Source organism: Akebia trifoliata, chromosome 15, assembly GCF_017979445.1.
Source record: "Akebia trifoliata isolate Shusen 1 chromosome 15, ASM1797944v1, whole genome shotgun sequence".
Taxonomy (NCBI): domain Eukaryota; kingdom Viridiplantae; phylum Streptophyta; class Magnoliopsida; order Ranunculales; family Lardizabalaceae; genus Akebia; species Akebia trifoliata.
In genome coordinates, this window is record NC_141389.1 from 12,603,705 (window position 1) to 12,623,213 (window position 19,509).

At 36.2% G+C, this 19,509-nt stretch overlaps 1 long non-coding RNA gene across 1 annotated transcript in view; it reads left to right on the plus strand.

The window, feature by feature from the left end:
* The window catches only part of LOC147384376 (uncharacterized), a 70,053-nt gene extending 51,308 nt beyond the window's left edge, over window positions 1-18,745 (plus strand). The window contains exon 4 of the long non-coding RNA XR_015173112.1: window positions 17,934-18,745. This is a non-coding gene — a long non-coding RNA (uncharacterized LOC147384376). The remainder of the gene's footprint in view (window positions 1-17,933) is intronic.
* The last annotated feature ends 764 nt before the right edge of the window (window positions 18,746-19,509 follow it).

Sequence of the window (19,509 nt, forward strand, 5' to 3'; positions counted from 1 at the left end):
AACCTAAGGATTCTACCACTACTCTTGGGGCTAATTTCTCTGTCCAGCGTATCACTAATGCCCCACTCGATGGTCGTAACTTTCAGAGCTGTTCCCGGTCTGTACGACTTTATTTGGGTAGTCGAGGAAAAACTGGTTGGCTTTTAGGTAGTATTCCTAAGCCACCCTCTACTGATCCCAAATTTGAACAATGGGAAATTGATAATTGCACTATTCTTGGGTGGCTATTCAATTCTATGGAGCAACGTATCTACACTATGTTTATGTATCATGAGACTGTCTCTTCTTTGTGGTCAGCTCTCACTCAGACATATGCACATGCTCGGAATGACTCTAGGATTTATGAACTTTATCGGGATATCGCTCAAGTTACTCAAGGAAATCAGAGTGTTGCAGATTATTTTGGGTTTCTTCAGTCTCGTTGGGAAGAGCTCTCGCACTATGAGTCTATGGTTGAGTTATCTGTAGAGACAGCCGGGTATGTGGTCAAGAGGATTGCTCGACATCAGACATATCAGTTCCTCATGGGTTTACGTCCTGAGTTTGAGGCATTGCGGACCCAAATCCTTAATACCACTCCTCTACCTTCATTATTTGAGACATTTGCAACTATTGATAGCGATGAACGTCGTCGCCGTGTCATTCCTTATCAAATCCCGTCTTCTGTCACTATCTCTGCTTCAGATACAGATCAGATGGCTCTTGCAGCTAATTCAGGATTTTCTAATTCCCGTACTCAAGGATCTGAGAATCGAGGCCGTGAGAGCCGTGGGCGTGGTAAAGGAAGTGGTCTTATATGTAGTCATTGTGGGAAGATTGGCCATGAGAAGGCTCGCTGCTTTCAGCTCTATCCCCACCTGTTGAGATCTTCTGGGGGACAGCCCCGTGCTGCCGCTGTTGAATCTACCTATGTTGATCATGCTTCTCCTGGTACTCTTGATTTACAACATCTTCAGACACAAATTACAGCTATTGTACGGGATCAGCTCCAAGCTCAGACTCCCTCATCCTCAACAGTAGCATCCGTTACCACTCCCCCAGGTACCTATTCTGCTTTTCATGCCACTCAGTCTGGCTCTGCTCCTCTGACCTGGGTCATTAATTCTGGTGCCTCTGATCACATGACCGGTGAGTCCAATCATTTTATTTCTTCTATTTTTCCTACTACTCATAAGGAGGTTCGCCTTGCTGATGGGTTTCTTACCCCTGTTCACAGTAAGGGTACTATATCTCTATCCCCTGGTTTTCCTCTTGATTCTGTTCTCCATGTTCCACATTTATCTCTTAACCTTATGTCTGTGAATAGTCTTACAAAATCGCTTAATTGTTCTGTAACCTTTTTTCCTACTCACTGTATCTTTCAGGACCTAACTTCGAGGAGGATTTTTGGCAAGGGATATGAGAGGGATGGGTTGTACCTGTTTGAAGCTCCACCTACTGCTGCTTCCACCTCCGTGCTCCCACTCACTGGAAACCATAATTTTTCTTTTCAGACTTTAGACTTATGGCATGCTCGCTTAGGACATGCTAATTTTCAGCACTTATGTTCATTATTTCCTATGTTAAAACAATCTTGTAGTGGACACAAATTTCAGTGCTCTGTGTGTGAACTTTCTAAACACACACGTTCCTCTTATATTCCTTGTATGCATAGAGTTAATGTTATTTTTGATTTGGTTCATTCTGATGTGTGGGGGCCTTCCCCTGTTACTGCCTTTAATGGTCATAGATATTATGTTACATTTATTGATGACTATTCTCGTTGTACTTGGGTTTATTTAATGCGTTCTCGCTTTGAGGTATTACCTATTTTTGTTAATTTCCTTAAAATGATTCAAACTCAATACAACATTACCGTCAAATCTCTTAGAACAGATAATGGTGGGGAATATATTTCTGATGGGATTCGCTCCCATCTTCATGAGCGTGGTATGCTTCATCAGTTAACCTGTCCATACACTCCTGAGCAAAACGGGGTGGCAGAACGTAAAAATCGTCACCTCATGAACATTGTCCGTTGCCTTCTACGAGGGATGCATGTTCCCAAGTCCTATTGGAATATGGCAGTTCTTACTGCTGCTTTCCTCCTGAATCGTGTTCCGAGCCGCACTTTGGGGGGACAGGTGCCTCTTTATATTCTTTGCCCTGATCGCATTCTCTTTCCTATTACACCTAGAGTTTTTGGGTGTACCTGTTTTGTTCAGGATAGAACTCCTCATCGCACCAAACTAGATGACAAAGCTACCCGTTGTATTTTCTTGGGTTACTCTTCTATGTCAAAGGGGTATCGGTGTTATGATCCCTTCTCTCATCGTATTATTCATTCCCTGGATGTCACCTTTTTTGAAAATGTTCCATATTTTCGTACTTCATCTTCTTTGCAGGACTCTTCTCCTTTGCAGGACTCTTCTCCAATAGTGCTACCATCTCCAGTTTTCTCTCCATCTTCATCTTCGCTGCCGCCGCTGCAAGTTTACTCTCGTCGCCCCCCCTCATCTCAACCTTTGCCAACCTCCTCGTTGGACTCAGGTATATCCCCTTCTACTTTTCCACCTATTCCCTCTATTTCTGACTCTCACTTACCTATTGCACTTCGCAAAGGTAAGCGAGGGTGTGTTACTAATCACCCTATCGCCCAGTTTGTTTCTTATTAGGGTCTTTCTCCTTCCTATCGAGCCTACCTTGCCACCATAGATTCTATTCGGATTCCTCGATCTGTATCTGAGGCTCTACGTGATCCTATGTGGACTAGAGCCATGACTGTTGAAATGGATGCCTTGCAGAAGAATCACACATGGGATCTTGTTTCTCTTCCTTCTAGGGAGTGGACTGTTGGTTGTAAATGGGTTTTCACAGTCAAGTATCTTGCAGATGGTACGGTTGATCGCTATAAGGCTCGACTCGTCGCTAAGGGGTTTACGCAGACTCCGGGAAAGGACTTTGGAGCCACTTTTGCCCCGGTAGCCAAATTATCTTCTGTCCGTTTACTTATCTCTTTAGCGGCCTGTCATTCTTGGTCTCTTCACCAGCTTGATGTGAAGAATGCCTTTCTCAATGGTGATCTGACGGAGGTCATTTATATGGACCCCCCTCCTGGATTTCGTCTTCAGGGGGAGTATTCTGGGAAAGTATGTCGCCTTCTTAAATCTCTGTATGGTTTAAAGCAATCTCCGCGAGCCTGGTTCCAGCGTTTCTCTGACGTCATTTTATCTATGGGATTTTCCAGATGCCACTCTGACCATACTTGTTTTATTCGACGAGGAGTAGATGGCCGCAATACCATTGTCTTAGTTTATATGGATGATATTATAGTAACTGGAGATGATGTACAATGGATTGACAGGGTTAAGAGGCAGTTGGGTAGTGCTTTTGAGGTTAAGGACTTAGGTCCTCTCAAGTATTTTTTGGGGTTAGAAATAGCCCGCTCACGTCGTGGTATTTCGTTATTTCAACGAAAGTACACATTGGATCTTCTTCAGGACACTGGTATGCTTGGTTGTCGTCCTGCCTCGTCCCCAATGGATCAGAATCACCGTCTTCACGCTGAATCTGGGGAACTTTTATCTGATCCTTCATCTTACCAGAGACTCGTAGGCCGTTTGATTTATCTGACTAACACTAGACCGGATTTGACATTTGCAGTTAGTGTAATTAGTCAGTTTATGCATGCTCCGCGCACCTCTCATCTTGATGCTGTGTATCGTATTCTTCGTTACTTGAAGTCTCGTCCTGGTCTAGGCTTATTTTATTCGTCTACTACTCAGCCACATCTGTCATGTTTCACTGATGCTGATTATGCGGGTTCTCTTACAGATAGGAGATCTACATCTGGTTTCTATACTTTCTATTGTGGTAATCTTATCTCGTGGAAGAGTAAGAAATAAAGTGTGGTTTCTCGTTCCTCTGCTGAAGTTGAGTATCGTGCTATGGCCCTTGGTACATGTGAGCTACTTTGGCTTAGATCCTTGCTAACAGAGTTGGGATTTCCTACTGTTGGTTCCTCCTCTTTGTTCTGTGACAACAAGTCTGCTATAATGCTTGCATCTGACTCAGTCCTTCACGAAAGGACTAAGCACATCGAGGTTGATGTTCACTTTCTCAGGGAGAAAGTTAGATCTGGTGCACTTAAGATAATCTTTGTCTCTTCTTCAGATCAACTAGCAGATATGCTTACAAAGTCTGTTGGACCTTCTGTCATAAACTCTCATCATGCCAAGCTGGGCCTAGTTGATATATTTGCCCGAGCTTGAGGGGGAGTATTGAAAATATTAGGATAGATTATTAGTTCTTGTTTTGTTTATATGTATTTATTTCTATTATTCTTTCTGTGTAAGGGCATTTATGTCCATTCCCCTATTATGGGCTATAAATACTTTCCAAGCTCTCATTATGAGACTTGAGATTTCTATTTTAAAATTCTTCTGTGAGCACCTCTATTTATAGAATTTTTTTAAGGTTGATTTGGATAGAGTTAGTGTTTAATTAGAGATCTTTTAATTAGAGTTGTATTTTAGTTAAAATTATTTTAGGTAGAATTGTGTTTTAATTAGAATTATTTTAGGTAGAATTGTTTTTAAGTTAGAACTCTATTAGATAGAGTTATTATTTAATTAGAATTCTATTATGACTTTTGGTCTTATTTGATTGACTTTTAATGTTTTGACTTTAGTCTTAATTGATTGACTTTTAATATTTTGACTTCAGTCTTGCTTAATTGACTTTAATTTTGACTTTAGTCTCACTTGATTGACTTTAATACTTTGACTATAGTCTTGCTTGATTGACTTTAAATTTTGGAGAACCCCCTTCCATTATTTCTTTAATTCTTTGGACCCCCAAATGGAGGGGTCCTTAAAGAAATATCCCACGAACCCTCAACAATTTTACCCGAAAGTCTAATTGATCGATTTTTTAGGTTCAAAATTTTAAATTAATTTCATCAATGTTTCACTTTAATTATTTAATATTTTATTTATTAATTTCGAATTTTTTAATTATGAAAATTGTGAAATTACCGTTTTGCCCCCGGAGAGGACTTTTCACGTTTGAAGTCGGTTTTTAATGTTGTAGGATGTTTTAGAATCGATTTTTTGTAAGGAATTCAATGAGAATGTTAGTTTGTGTTATTTATGAAAATTTTTATGTGAAATGATTGTGAACTTTATGAGGGGCATTTTCGTAATTTTGTCAAATTCTGTTAAACTTGGTGAAATGATTTATTTGGTTCCGACTTGTTATTTTATGTGTTCGAGAGAGTTTTCCTAAGCGTAACGTAGGCTCTAGGGTTGTTTTGAGGTTAGGGGTATTTTGATAATTTGATAATTTTTTAGTGATTTTTATCGTGGAGTTTCTTTTTGGTCTGCAAGATGATGATTTCTATGTTTCTAGGGTCGTATTTACCTAGCGTAGCGTGGTTTCTAAGGTTTTGTCAATTCGAGATACCTCATCCGGATTTTTGAAACACATCTGGTAACAAAATAAAGCAACGGAATACACATCCATCATTGGGAATCATTGCAATCGGATTGACGAGTTGATTAATCAGGCGAGTGCAAAAATGGGGTGTCTACAGACTCAAGCAAGTGCTTGATTTTTGACAAAGCAAAACCAAGAAAATACTCTAGATGGTTTTGAACTACAACACAAAAATGACAAGGACTCACTTAATACAAATTGGTCTTCCAATCAAGCACTTGTGATCTTTATGTTCTTGGCCTTTACTTCTTGATCTCCTTTTGCTCCTTACTCCAAGAATGTATCAATGTGTATGCAAAGTAAGGTTGAAAGAAGAAGAAGGATCAAACAAGGAATCGCTAGGGTTCAAGGTGGGTTCAACTAAGCTAAGGCTTTCCTATGGATAGAGAATTCTTTCAATGTAGAATGAAGGGAAAGCAAACTTCTATAGGTTTGATTAACTCACAAATGAGCCAAAGGGCTCACTTATAAAGGGATTTTTGACCTAATGGATATCTATTGGGGGTGTTATGACATAACTGAGACCCCTGGTAAGTCCTAACGGTCATATTATCAAAATTGGGACCGAAGGTTTTGCTCTACCAGTGACAATGGTAGGAAAAAGTTTAAAGTGGGTAATCATCGGTTTCGGGGTTAAACTGTCCTCCGTTGCAGAAGGGAGAAAGGACGACGGCATCGAGATCTTCAAAACCATCGGGTCACATTCAGAAATCAACCGTTTCGAAGTTTGATCCATCTCGATTTTCATGCCATTCATCTCGATTTCCATGTACGTACTTTGATCATCTCAAATAGAGATTGTAAGGAACTCTCAATTTCTATTAGTAATCATAGATTGTGAAAATTCCATTTAGGATTTTATTAAAAATTTGTGGTGAGTTTTCAAAAATATCGAATTCAATTGGTTATTTCAAATTCACGCCAGAACTTGCATATTAGATATGATTAATTGTATTTTTTAACAAATTATATGTGGGTAGGATATTTCAACGAGTTATTTCTATCAATTGGGTCCTGTGCACCGCTCGGACCCCGTTTTGATCTAAATATTGTACTTTTTCAATATTATTGATGAAAATAAATTTTATAATTGAAAAAAATGATTTAATATTCAATGAACTCAAATTGAGTTGATGAATATCAGAAAGTGCATATTTTGTTTGAAAGATTGAAAACGGTAAAAATCGAAAAAAGAAAAAGAAAGGGTATGAAACGGTAAAATATCAGAGTCACACCCGATGGGTGATGTCTGCATTTTACATTGTTGTGTTGTGTGTATTTTGGTGAATGGATATCTAAGGATAATGTTACTGGTTGCATGTTTATTTACTTTCTGTTAGCGCGAGGCGCTGTTTACTTTTCCGTTCTATTATTTATTTTAGGCCGATTGACCACAATTGCATGGTTAAAAACTGAATATCCATTCTCAATTTTTATTGTTAATTTCTCTTTTATTTTTAAATGAAAATAATATATATGTAGTTATTTTGTGAGCTGTTAAAGAGTCTGTGAATGCCTGAAGGGATAGTGCGTCATGTCATCTGGAGTGGTGTGCTATCCTAGGATGTATGGTAGGGACCACCAAGCTCATATGTGGTATAGGACGCGTATAAGAGTGGAGTCACAACTGGAATCCGGGTTATTCATTTCTATCTTTACCAGTGAACTTGTAATATAAAGGTTATCGTATACGAATGGTTTGTATATTTGAGAATCACATGCATGGCTGATAGGCATAGACGAAGATGATTAGTCAATGATTGAAAGCACCCTAGATCCACGGGGTGCGCAGATCCACTTTTGACCTTTGAGGTTTGGGAATCGCCACCTAGTTATTACGGTCTAGGAACCGAATATTGACTCTAAATGGATAAAAACAACTAATCTACTAAAGAAATAACTGAGTTCGGGGATCAAATTACGGGGATGGAAGGTATTAGGCACCAACCTCGCCCAGCAAACGTCGGGCTCTACTAATTCCCAAATAAACTACATTGCTAAAAGACCTAAGTAATAAATAAAAAAAATAAGAAATTTATACCTTTCCGAAGACAACCATTTGTTCCCTCAGATCTGATAGAGCAGCTCCTTGTACAGTACTTCTCGCTTCGTTTTGTCTCCAAATCTGATTTCTGATCTCCAAAGCAAGGTATCTCTTTCTTAGATCTGGATTCCTTGAATTTTTTTATGAATTTCTGGGTATTTTTAAAGGGCTTCTAGGTGTTTTCTGAGCTAAAGTTGAGGTATGGGTGTTAGGTAAGGAGTTAGGACTTCAAAATTAGGGTTTATGGGAGGCTAGGGAAGCTTTTTAACCTACTTCTCTTAGGACTTTTTCTTAGATACCAAAATAGGGTGTGGAAGCTCCTATTTATAAACTTTTTTGAGTAAAGTTAGTATTTAATTATGTTTTCTTTAGGGTTTTAATTAGGGTTTTGACTTTAGTCTTATGAGATTGACTTGATTAGTTTAGATTAGGGTTTTAACTTAAGTCTTATAAAATTGACTTAATCAGTTTAGATTAGGGTTTTGACTTTTAGTCTCATTTGATTGACTTTAGTCTTTATTGATTGAATTTAATCTCTCGACTTTAGTCTTACTGGATTGACTTTTAGATTTTGGAGAAATCCCCTTTATTATATCTTTAATTCTTTGGGCCTCCAAATGGATGGGTTTTTTAATAAATATCTGGGCAACCATCAACAATTTTGCCTGAGAGCCTTATTGAACGATTTTTTTGGTTCAAAATTTTAAATTAATTTAATTAATATTTCACTTTACATTATTTAATATTTTATTTATTAATTTTAAAATTTTAAATTTTTTTAATTGGAAAATTACTGTTTTACCTAAAAGAGAACTTTTACGTTTCACGTCAGTTTTTGATATTCTAGGATGTTTTAGAATCAATTTTTCATAAGGAATTAAATGGAATATTGGTTTGTGTCATTTATAAAAAATTTTGTGCGAAATGGTCGTGAACTTTATGAGGGCATTTTCATAATTTTTTTAAATTTTGTGAAAATTGGCAAAATGATTTATTTGGTTTCGATTTGTTATTTTATGTATTTGAAAGGGTTTTCATAAGTGTAATGTAGGCTCTAGGATTGTTTTGAGGTTAGGGGTATTTTGATAATTTGATAATTGTTTAGTGATTTTTATCGTGTATCTTCTTTTTATTTGAAAAATGATGATTTTTATGTTTTTGGGGTTATATTTTTCTAGCGTAGCGTGGTTTCTACAGTTTTGTTAATTTGAGATACCTCATCAGGATTTCTGAAAAATATCTGGTAACAAAATAAAGCGTTGGAATAAACATCCATCATTGGGAACCGTTGTAATCAGGTTGAGGAGTTGATTAATCAGGCGAGTGCAAAAATGGGATGTCTACAGATGCCCCTCTTTGGTAGAGGGTTGAAGCAAACTAGATAGCAAATCTATTTTGGTAGATAGTGCGATATCCAAATGCCAAAGCTAGTGACAGTTCATTTTGCAGTCTGATTTAGCAATTCGTCGAGGTGTTCGGATCCTTGAGGGTAAAGCTCTCCCCGAACTAAAAAATGTCAGGTCCTTGAGCGCGAACTCTCACTGACGGTGTCAGATCCTTGAATTTTAGAGAATTCTCTTTGACTAAAAAGTGCAAATGTGAGTGTCTGTACTGTGTGAAACTGAGTAAAAATTGAAAAAAAACTAAGCATAAACTGAGCATAATCTGAGTAAAATCTGAGGATAATCTAAATGTCTTATTCTACCTACCCTGGGTGAAAGAGTAATGAAATTTTTTTGGAGTCTTACTCTACCTACTCGAGTTGAAAGAGTAATGAACCATTTAAAAAAAAAAAAAAAATCATACTCTACCTACTCGAGGTGAAAGAGTAATTGACTAATTTTTTAGGAGTTCTACTCTACATACTCAGGGTGAAAGAGTAATAAACTATTTTTTTTTTTGCGAAGTTCTACTCTACCTGCTCGGGGTGAAAGAGTAATGAACTTATTTTTCTGGGAGTCCTACTCTACCTGTTCGGGGTGAAAGAGTAATTAATTAAGCTTTTTGGGAAGTTCTACCCTACCTACTCAGAGTGAAAGAGTAATGAACTAATTTTTTTGGGAGTCCTTCTCTATTTGCCCAGGGTGAAAGAGTAATGAACTAATTATTTGGGAAGTTCTACTCTACCTACTCGGAGTGAAAGAGTAATGAACTAATTTTTTTGGGAATAAATGGGGGATTTACACCACATTTGATTTTTATTTATTTTTATTTATTTTTTATTTTATTTATTTATTTAAAAAAAAATTAGATTTTATGAAGATCCAGTAAACATTTTAACTCTTTTTGAATCTTAGGAGTTTTCAAAATTACTATCAAGAGGGTAACCTTTAATTCAAAGTTAACTTTATTCTTTAGGATTGAAATTTACCCAGCTTCAGAACCAAAATGCCTTTAGTTTGATAAGGAACATTGCACTGGGAATAATTGAATATAATTTGAAAACGAATGCCCTTAGTGTAAGGAGGGAAACTGTACTCTTTAGGAAAAGGAAGTGTCCTTGTTATGAAAGTTTGAAATTCTTGATTACAGCAAGCGTAATAAAGGTTTAACTTTTAATTTTAACTTTTTATATTGAAGATTTTGAGTCAAGCTCAACGAAATTGGAACAAAATATTTCTTTATGAAATTCATCATAGAATTTGTTCTTCCTCCCGTTGATTCTCTTAGGGACATGAAACTCTTCAAATCAATCATAGACGAGATACTTGTATCTACTGAGTCTATATTTTGTTCAAACTGGATATTGAAACTTGATCATTTGGACTTCTGATGTTTTGACTCGGATCGTCTTTCAGCTTCTTAACTCAACGGAGATTTTCTTTTATTTTTTGGTTGCTCTAAGTTTTGCCTAGATTGCCTTTTTAGGTTTTCAATCTATCGGGCATGCCCTAGCTTTTGCCTAGATTGCCTTTTTAGGTTTTCGATCTAGCGAGCTTACAATTTTTTCTCTTTTCTTTGTTATGATTGTTGCCAAGGTTGTCCTTTTAGATTTTCAACCTTGCGAGATTGCCCTAATTTTTGTCTAAGTTGCCCTGTTGGATTTTCAACTTAGCAGGCTTCATTTTTCTTTTTCTTCCATTTGAACTTTTTCACAGTATTTAGGAGGACTTTTATGGGTAGGCTTAGGACTGGGCATAAAAAGAAAGGAATTTTGAGGCTCAAAAACTCAAATGCCCCTTGTGTGGCCTTTTCTTTTAAATTATTTTCTTATTTTCTTGAATTTTCTTTCCCATTTTGGATGATATTTCTTTTTCTTTTAAATTTTTTCTTGTTAGATGATATTTATTTTTCTTTGTCGGGGAATCTATTTTTTTATTTTGATGTGGTCGGGCCTGAAGTAACTTTTCAGGTTGCCTACGTACCCCAAAATTTTGGGTTCAGACCAATACGTATTTTGAATCTTCTCTCCCTTGGGTTTAGTTATCTGGCTGAAAAAGAAAAAGACATCATTTTTTTTAAAAGACTACAAAGGGCTAAGAAAGGAGATATTGAACTGGGTAGCAGGAAAATTGATTTGGCCAAAGATGGCCTCCTTAAATGTAGTACCGCTTGATCTAGTCAAGGTTGATTGACTCTGGTAGTTCAATTTTATCATGATCTTGAAATCTGACGATTTTTTAAGGCAATATTTTCTTAATGAATGAATCTTTCCAATTAGGTTTTAACTTCCCTCTGGGTAAAAATAAGTACTCTATTTTCTTTGAAATCTGATGGTTTTCCAAAGTAGTGTTTCCTTGCTAATGGATGAATCTCTCCAATTAAGTTTAGACTTCCTCCTATGATCGATGAGGGGTGGTCAATTTTCTTTGAAGTCTGATGGTTAAATCCCTGACTTGTAGGTAACAAACTTTGACTTCCTTGTCAAGAGTTGACTTTTCTTTGATAAGTTTGCACGTGGTACAGAACTCTAAGTTGTTTTTCTTCAATTAAGTTTAGTTCTTCGTACCCATGACGGACCTAGTCTCCTTTTAACAATTGACTTTCCATCAAGACCTTGAGATATGGAATTCCCTTTCAACTGGTAAGACTGTTTCTGTACCCCCATAGTGTAAATGGTAGCTTCTTTGACTAATCCTGGTGCAATTGACACATTTTCACAATGATTATTTTGAGACTCTTATTAGTTGCTTGATTCAACCGTTCTATTAATCTGAGGACGATAGGGAGATGATGCCAAATCTTGAACTTTGAATATAAATCAGAGATCAATTTCGCTTCAACCATTTCATTAGTTTGAGAATGTAATCTATTCTGGGAGCTCTACCATGTTGAGAAGTCTAGCACTGATACATTTTGTAACATTTTCCTTGATCTCATTTTATCAAGTCAATATCTAATCCGTATCTGGCAACACCCAAGCTTGCACCTAACATATCCTCATAGGACCACGCGAACAAGTCTTTTGAAATTTCTTAGAAAATTCATTATCCCATTGTGGTCTTCTCGGGATAGGATGGTTTCTATTTGAATCTCTTTAGGAATTATTTTCTGTTCCGAGGTCAATGACCTTCGCTTCCTCAATCAAAGGTTGAGCCCGACTCTTATCTATCCTTGAAGTTTGATTATTAGTTAATCCATTAATGCGCTTGAGGTATTCAAAAATTTCTTTTATCCAATCAAATTCAGATGGGGCGACAAACACTTCTATAGACTTGATAAACTAACTTGACTCAACAAGGAAAGAGTAGACTCGATCTAAAGAAAACATGACATTGAAAAATTGGACTCGATCTAACTCAAATAACTCATGAAAACTCAAGACAACTACCCACAACGGGCTTGATTAGGACTGAGGACTTAGAAGCTGCATACAATCAATAGGATTGAGGCACGATGATCTTCAAAGAACAACTGGACGATAGTGAGAAATTTTGAGGTTATTTCTAACTGTTGACTTGGTATTGACGTTTGTTCTAACTGACCGGATTTACAACCCTAGTTAGACGATAGACGATTGAACTTAGGTACAATGATAACCCTTAAACCTCATTGAAGGTAAATTTAACCAGTTTCAGTGTTACCCCCTTGATAACATTTTAATTGAACACTGAGATTTTATTGAATTTTGTACACCAAGCTATTAAAAAATTCATTTATACAATGATCATTTTAAAAGGAAAAATAATCTTATTGAATTATCAAATATCTGATTTAATCAATTTTTTTCCTTTAGAAAAGCATATTTCAGTAATTTTTCGAATTTCATGCAAAAAAATAGATCTTTTGTAAAAATCATTTTCTTTTCTTTTGGGAAAAACATTTTTCTTTTTTGAAAATTTGATTTCCATTTTGATTTAAATGGCTCGGTCTATCATGATTATTGGATCGCGATGGACTGGGTCATTATTACAAAAGAATAGATTCTTTATTGGGTTGGTGCATCCATTTTAATTAGGTAAAACAAAACTTGAGGATAGCCATACATTTTGATCTCATCACCACATTTATTCACATACATTCATCAATCACAAAGTCTCATTCAATGAGCAACCCGGGAATACCCACGATAAATTCAAGTCGTGACCTACAGGGAAGGTTTCTAGACTCTAAGCTTACTACGTGCAATGTATTTTTATCTAGCCACCCTTGTCCAAGTACACTTATATACCTCTCGAGCGTACTCAATCAGACAGTACGTGGTGACTTGGTTTGATATACCGTATAGGTGATAATCTAAAACCTCAACTCGCTTATCTGAAGTCAAAAACAGCCAGTTTAATCCCTAGTTGAGAGGTAGCCCACGATGCTGAGCAAGGGCCCACTTAAATACCTCTCGTCTAGAATAGACGTAGTCTATCCCCCTTGTACAGTAGGGTACAGCGGGACAGGATCTTGCTTAGGCACTGGTTTTTACTTGGATTATCTTTTATATACCTACAGGTACAAGTAAAGAGTTGTAGCTTTCATAAATGGTTTGGCATCCCACGAGGGGACTGAATAAGTACTAGTACCACATTGGCAATCGGGACATGTGACTGTGTGGCTCACAATAGGTCAAAGGCTTAGGTCGCTCCAGCCTGGGTGCCTCGATATACCTTTTAGAGTTACCTGATTAGACAGTACTGATGCCCCAGTTTGATATACCCTAAGGTACGTGACTGGAGTTGTGGTTTTAATGAATGACGTCGCATCTCCGAAGAGACCGGGCCACGCACTAGTGCCACGTTGGCTATATGGGACGTGCAAGCGTGCAAAACAGTAAACGTGCATGTGGTGTGTGTAAAATAAGGTGGGGTGTGCCCGAGGCCTTTTTCAAACACATGGGTCCATGGGTCCAATTAAACCATACAACATAGGTACCACATGAATAAGACATTCAAAATCCATAACATAAGTCAAAGTCAGCACGTTAGAAATATATATCATCTAAGATTATGGCAAATCAATCAATGAATATGACATAGAATAATTGATTAGATTCCACATTGAAACAAGCACAAATTTTTATTTTTTTATTTTTTTTATTTTTTATGGTCCAATCAAGACTTTAACGAATATTGCCTCGAGGATAGAATGGTAATTGTTGAGGTAAGGAGTGATGAACACATTTTTTTTTTTTTGAAAAACATGCATGGTAAATCTTTTGAGAACATAGGCTAGCGTGACCAACTCATAAGGTTTCAAATTTTACTAACGTGGTTCAACATGTCGGCAATCCAATGTCACAACCTTAAAGATTTGATGGAAATTTTTTGATCCGGGAATAAAATTCAAATCATTTAACTTTGATCCAATGTTTTGAGAATGAGGACTATGAAATCAAATTTAAAATCAAAATGCAAAATGAAAATTAAATCAAAACTTTAAAAAAAAAAAAAAAAGATTCTCACAATTTCATCTGCCATATGCATGTAGTATTGGATCACCTTTTTTGGGTGCCACGTGGTGAGGTCAATGACCATTAGTAAGAAAAGAATTTTACTAAGTTAGTAAGACTAGCCCACTTTTTTTTTTTAAAGAAGTTTGTTACCAAAGAAAATAACCAATAATATTCCTAATTCGAATTCAGAAAAATAAACTTTTTGGGTGTATATTTCAGAATCAAACCCAAAATCACCAATTCGAATCAATGCTAAAATCCACGTTAGGCAACAAATCTCTGAGCAGAGATTTTACCAACAACACTGCCGAAAATTCAGATTTATGCAAAGAAACGCATAAAGTCTCTGTAATCTTCTTCACTTGACATCGAGCAAGAATCGAAGCACTCCATCTATCAATCACAATTTCAAATGAAGAGAATCCAAGCCCCTAGCAATCGAACCAATTGATTTCTGTCCCAAAGTCTCGATCTTAAACAAAAAGAGAAAAAAAAAAAAACTCATCTAGAGAAAGCTTGATTTTTCATTTTTCTTATTATCCATCGCCAATTTGGATTTCTCTTGTTCAAGAACATCAATCTTTCTATCAAATTCTGAAACTTCGACATCTTTCACAACATCAAGATCACGTATTAATGTTCCCTCATCCTTCACTGTTTGATCATCAACATCATATGCTACACCATTAACTATCGCTTCGTCCGCCATTGATGAACGTTTTTATGGTTTTATGTTAGAGAGAGGGAGAGATTAGTAGGAGGGATAGGGAGAGAGAGAAAAAAAAAAGAGAGAAATGTCTCTCTTGTTGCTAATTTTCGTTTTCTTCTTTGTGGAGAAGAAGATAAAAACAGTAAAGACTGTTTTTTGCTAACGGTACACCACCTAATTTTTTTTATGATTTTTTTTTCTTGGAATCCTCTCCTCATCACAAACAATATTAAAAAAGCCAATTTTTTCGTTTCTTAGTGCATCATTCAAAAATAATTTGTTTTCACAATTCGCCGCATATGCCTAGTAACGCACAAAAAAAAAAATTCATCCAAATTTAAAAATAAAAATAAAAATAAAATAATCATAACTCTCATCTCAACCACGATCATTCCATCCTCAATTTATGTCAATTTGAATCTTTCATTATTTAGGGTCATCCCAAAACGACCCTAGATTGAATCATAAAAAAAAGATACTCCAAAATGACCTATCCAAAATCAATCCAAATAATGCCAAGAAAAAAAATAATATGATAAAAAAATATAAAATAAACCAAATAATGAGAATGGTTCAACAACCATTTTTTCCACACTATTATCCTCTTGACATCCTGCATTATTTAGGGTCATTCCGAATGATCATAGATTGAACCATGAAAATGCCCAAAACAAAGTATTCGAAATCAAAACAAATGATCCATAATTAAGCCAAAAAGAATGATAAAAATAAATAAATAAAAAAATAACTAAAAATCCAATAAAAAAAGGTCCTACTGGCAATGCATCCAATACTTGGAACTTTTCAAGTTTGATCCTCAATGGTTCCCAGCAGAGTTGCCACTGAAAGCGCCCTCGATCCGCAGGGTGCACGGATTCACTTTTGACCTTTGAGGTTTGGGAGTCTCCACCTAGTTGTTACGGTCTAGGAACCGAATATCGACTCTAAACGGATAAAAACAACTAATCTACTAAAGAAATAACTGAGTTCGGAGATCAAATTACGGGGTTGAAAGGTGTTAGACACCAACTGCACCCGGCAAACGCTGGTCTCTACTAATTCTCAAATAAACTACATTGCTAAAGACCTAAGTAATAAATAAAAAAAATAAGAAATTTATACCTTTTCGAAAACAACGGTCTTGTTCTCTCGAAATTAACTAAGGAGTTAGGGCTTCAAAATTAGGATTTATGGGAGGCTAGGAAAACTTTTTGACCTACTTCTCTTAAGATTTTTTCTTGGATACCAAAATAGGGTGTGGAGGCTCCTATTTATAAACTTTTTTGGGTAAAGTTAATATTTAATTAGGTTTCCTTTAGGGTTTAATTAGAGTTTTGACTTTAGTCTTATGAGATTGACTTGATTAGTTTAGATTAGGATTTTAATTATGGTTTTGACTTAAGTCTTATGAGATTGACTTGATTAGTTAAGATTAGGGTTTTGACTTTTAGTCTCATTTGATTGAATTTAAGATTTTTACTTTAGTCTTTCTTGATTGAATTTACTTTCTTGACTTTAGTCTTACTGGATTGACTTTAAGATTTTTGGAGAAATCCCCTTTATTATATCTTTATTTCTTTGGGTCCCCAAATGGATGGGTCTTTTAATAAATATCTGGGCAACCATCAACATTTTGCCTGAGAGCCTGATTGATCAATTTTTTTGGTTCGAAATTTTAAATTAATTTTATTAATGTTTCACTTTACATTATTTAAAATTTTATTTATTAATTTTGGAATTTTAAATTTTTTTAATTGAAAAATTACCTTTTTGCCTCTAAAGAGAACTTTTGATTTCAACTCGGGTATTGATGTTCTAGGATATTTTAGAATCGATTTTTCATAAGGAATTCAATGGAAATATTGGTTTGTGTCATTTATGAATTTTTTTGTGCGAAATAGTTGTGAACTTTATGAGGGGCATTTTCATAATTTTTTCAAATGTTGTGAAAATTGGCGAAATGATTTATTTGATTTCGATTTGTTATTTTATGTATTTGAAAGGATTTTCCTAAGTGTAATGTAGGCTCTAGGGTTGTTTTGAGGTTAGAGTTATTTTGATAATTTGATAATTTTTTAGTAATTTTTATTGTAAATCTTCTTTTTTATTTGAAAAATGATGATTTCTATATTTTTGTGGGTATAGTTTTCTAGCGTAACGTGGTTTCTACAGTTTTGTTAGTTTGAGATACCTCATCCGGATTTCTGAAACATATCTGGTAACAAAATAAAACGTTGGAATAAACATCCATCTTTGGAAACCGTTGCAATCGGGTTGATGAGTTGATTAATCAGGCGAGTGCAAAAAATAGAGTGTCTACAGTGATCACTAATAATCTATAATAGTCGAACGTTCTGACACATCGAAAAGAGACCCATTGCTTACGGTCACGTCAAACAGTCAGTCTGAGCCGGATAAATGGTCAATCAAGTGTGGTAAGTGCAGCGACCGACCACAAAATCATGAACTAAAAACTAGAGAAGAATTGTAACATCATGTTCTGACTGGGAGCGATCTAGTCGTGAATCCCAACTCTTTAATTCCAATACTCTACCATTGTGTATTATGTATATGTTGCCTTATTTTGATATATAAACTGAAATGCATGTTTAATGTTTCCATTTGATCCATTATATTTGTATAAAAAGATAATGTTATAAGTGAGTACTACTGATCGATGTAATGTGAGTTTTAAAATGTTTAGTTGCTAATCCCTGGCTATATGTACCAGTTAATCGTAGTTTCTTCTTTAAAACTTTGCATATTTTAAAATGATTCAGTATGTTTATTCGTTCATGTTATGAGAGGTTATTGGTAGAAATTTTTTTCTTCTTTACTGGGTAACCAATTTTACCCACCCTTTCCGTCTCTATTTTTTTTAGTTTCAGATTCAGAACTTGGCGAGGCAGGTATAGAGCACGAATGACAATTACCTGGTGGGTCAGATAGACAGCCAGAGTTCGTCACTTGGTGAGTATTGGGGTTATAGCCCCTAGTGGTGTCGATTTATCCAAAAGTATTATAGATTTTATTCTGAGTATTAGGACTTTTGTTAGAGTGAGGAATATTTGTATAATCCCGTATTGTGGCGCCCCGCCAAATGTTAACACAAATCCCAAGGCCAAATCCCAAGGCACTAGGTGGCACCTCGAAATTTCGGCATGGTCTCCTCTGTTTATGTTAGCGTTTCACGGAACTCAAACCTGATAAACCAATTTATAACAAAACCTGTATATAAAAACGTAGATACAGGAAAATAACAGCGGAAGACTAATTACATCTAACATGTAAGTAGATCAGAGTGCGGAAGATTTATCAATATACAGGCTTACCAAAACACTCTCACTCTAACATAAGCCTAAACTCTCAATCCAAAAATTACATACATCCCGGGTGAAACTGACAATACTAAGGGATGTGGCCCTAGTGCTCACCAGGCAATAAACTCTGATCGTCGATCTGATCGACCAGATACTCTTCAATTACTGACTCTACGTCTGCCTCGGTAGCTGCAAGTGCTGAAACTAAAAAAGAATAGGAAGGAAAGGGTGAGTAACAATGGTTACCCAGTAAGTCCACAGCCAATTCCTACTAATAACCCTTCCTAAGCATGATCGAATAAAGCATACTGGACATTTTAATACATGCAAGGTTTTACAAGATAAAATACGATCAACTGGTACATATAGCCAGGGATGAGCAACTAAACAGTTCTAAAAATTTCACATAACATCAATCATCTATACTCATTATACATTTTCCATTTTATGCAAATACCGTTGGCAACATTAAAATAATAGACATGCTTCTCAGTTTGTAATTCGAAATATAACGACATATACATAATACAAATGGTGGAGTATTGGAATTAAAGAGTTGGGATTCACGACTGGATCGCTCCCAGTCAGGACATGATATTCTCCAATAACATCGTAGTTCCTGATTTTGTGGTTAGTCGTGTCTACCACGCTTGCGGAACCATTTATCCGGCTCAGGCTGGCCGTTTGACGTGACCGTAAGCAATGGGTCTCTTTTCGATGTGTCAGAACGTTCGACTACTACTAGATTGTTAGTGATCACTGACTAATCATCTTCGTCTATGCCTATCAGGCATGCATGTGATTCCCAAAAGACACTCCACTCGTATACGACCACCTTTACAAAACACGTTCACTGGTAAAGATAAGAAAGGAATGGACCCGGATTCCAGTTGTGACTCCACTCTCATACGCGTCCCATACCACGTATGAGTTTGGTGGTCCCTACCGTACATCCCAGGATAGTGCACCCCTCCGGATGATGTGACACACTATCCCTTCAGGCATTCACAAACCCTTTAACAGCTCACAAAATAGCTACGTACATATATGATTTTTCATTTAAAACAAAAGAGAAATTAACAGAACAGGGTTGAGAACGGATATCCAGTTCCTACCATGCAACCGTGGCCACCCGGCC